General features: G+C 46.4%; 1 long non-coding RNA gene across 1 annotated transcript in view; it reads right to left on the bottom strand.

Moving 5' to 3' along the window:
- LOC119576299 overlaps window positions 1-1,367 on the bottom strand; it is a 1,839-nt gene extending 472 nt beyond the window's left edge. The window contains exons 1-2 of the long non-coding RNA XR_005229047.1: window positions 1,274-1,367; window positions 1-1,154 (exon numbers count right to left, since the gene is read on the bottom strand). The exon at window positions 1-1,154 is cut by the window's left edge and continues 472 nt beyond it. This is a non-coding gene — a long non-coding RNA (uncharacterized LOC119576299). The remainder of the gene's footprint in view (window positions 1,155-1,273) is intronic.
- Between the last annotated feature and the right edge of the window lie 1,133 nt (window positions 1,368-2,500).

Here is a 2,500-nt window from a genome sequence, read left to right as displayed (position 1 = left end):
TTTTTTTTTGTCTTTTTTATAAAAATGTTATGTTGGTTGAGATCTTTGGTGAGAAGCTGTTAATTTTTCAAGGCAAGATTAATATTAAACTATTGCTAAATCTTTGGTGAACCGATGCAATGCAATTTGCAAATTATGTTGATTGAGATCTTTGGTGAATGCTGCATTTTTTTTTTTTTTAGTTTTTGTGCTATTTACTAACCTACAGTGATCTTTGGTGTGGTGAACATTATAATAACTATGGTGACTAGTGAAAGAGAACTAGCTGACTAGTACTAGTAACTCATCTTTGGTAAACAAAACTTTGGATACTAGGTCTTATGGACTATTTTTGGTAACTGGCTCTTAAACAATCTAAAATATAATCTTTGGTAGTAATACCTAATGCTACTTAATACTGAATAGTAAAATAATACTGGAGACTGCAATACCCAGCAGATAATATACCAAAGTACTACTACTGGTAGATAGTACTAATGAGATCTTTGGTGACGAACTGGTGGTCCATCTACGGTGGGTAGACTCGTCCTCTTACAAACTACAGGTAGACTGGTAGATCGGTAGACTAGGGCTGACTATCTCCCGGAGATCACTGACTTGCCCAGCGACTTGACAGCAGCAGCTGGAACGGGTTGATCGGGGAGTTCTTTGACTACGTTCTTGGGTCGTTCTTCACTGGATAACTGCGACTAAGCACTAGCCCCTCCGACGACTAAGTTATTTTGGAGGGGCAGCAGACGACTAACATGTTGCACTGACTACGAAGAGGTGTCCTGGAGACCTGCACAGATGCGCAGCGGTCTGGGTGACGGCCGACGATCTCGAAGAAGGGGGCATACTCATTCCGAACTCACGAGACGCACAGCTAACACTCGACTCGCCTAACACTTGCGATTCCATTTCCTCAGCACGGCTGCCTCGAGGGCGACTAGAAGAAGGCTTGAAGCTGCACCCAAAAGGGCTGTGGACAGGCGGGAAGCGGTTGTTCCCGCCGTCCGAAGACTCAACTCCTGACTAATGGAGGTTTGACTAGAAGAAGGTCGACTAGGAGAGTCCTGAGACTCAAGGACTAGGATGACTGGCGTCTGCCGACGTCAGCTGACTAGGGGGTGTCGTTCCGGCTGATCCTCCATTGCTCGGGAATCCGGGGAGGTCTGTAAATATAAGAATACACTATAAGTTCACTGCACTTTAAATATGAAACACATCTCACTGTTTGTCACTAAAATCACTGTATGTATTAATCACTGTTCCGAAATGCTGCTGTACTTACCGAGCCACGACGGTGAAGTATGATTTATTAGAGGGCCTAAAAGGCCACGAGGAGGTCCTGTGAGCAGAGGACGTTCCTCGGCTACAAGCTGAGGCTGTAGTGATTTCCAAACCAGGTTGGCGGGCTTATATACGCTGTCACAGGCAGGTGCACCCACCACGCGTGTCGCGGACCAATCAGGGCCCAGTAAACAACCTGCCACGCGCCGCGCCAACCAACCCGAGAGGGGCGGTGGGCCGGACGCTCCCGCCAGACCAATGAGCGGCCAGCGTAGGGGTTGAACGCGCCAATGGAGACTCTCAGAGAACGCAGGTGGCCGGCATGTGGCGGCACGTGTCAGGTGAGCCACCGACCCTCCCGCCACTGCTAGGTGGCCACCCACCATTATCACGCATGGACCCCGATATAGTGACTGTACTTATCAAATAACAAAGTTTTCTACTTAATCTATGCCATGAAATTCTGCATTACCCTTCCGTAAACCCCTTGACCAAAGACAAACAAAATCTACAATCTTAAGCGTCCCTGCAGTTCTCGGAGGAACGACACACATGCGGCTGCGTCCGTGGCAGCGGCGCGTGCGGGCTGCTGATCCAACTGGACGACATCTGCGCACCCCACATGACCCCCCCTCCCCCTCTCCAGACGATTATCCCCGAGCTGGTAGTGCATCACCCCCTCGCGAAATGCTCCCCAAGCATCAATGCCAGTGATAAGTCCTTGGGACAATACGGCAAAACAGATCCAGCACAGACAGCCACAACACACGATTGTAAGCCTTTGTCTGGATGCAACCTGCCACATCAGTATCATGCACAGACACAACCTAGGATAATATATAAAGATGACCTATAAAAGGTGCAAGGTATGGACGCTAACAAATCGGTAAACACGCATGATCAGCTTATATTCAATGCTAGACCTATGATAAATGGCGTAAAATCAGTAGTTCTAGTTTTCACCTCAGAATCGCAATCATTAGTTTGCCATTCATATTTTTTTCATAAAAAACGTATATGCTTCTCCAGAACCCTGCTTTTATATTTTCCTATATCTAATGTTACACTATGCCAATGTATCGAAAATAAGATATCATTATTGTGTTTTCTCCTATTTAAAGAGAATCAGCACTGTAATATTCCATAGCTGAAAAACACTCGTCGAAACCAGCCCTTACTATTTAAACATCAAAACAGGACACGGCAGACAAGCAATATAGCAAGTTAC

Source organism: Penaeus monodon, chromosome 8 (genome assembly GCF_015228065.2).
Source record: "Penaeus monodon isolate SGIC_2016 chromosome 8, NSTDA_Pmon_1, whole genome shotgun sequence".
NCBI lineage: Eukaryota > Metazoa > Arthropoda > Malacostraca > Decapoda > Penaeidae > Penaeus > Penaeus monodon.
Note: the sequence above shows the minus strand (reverse complement) of the source record. Positions and strands in the feature narration are given on the sequence as shown.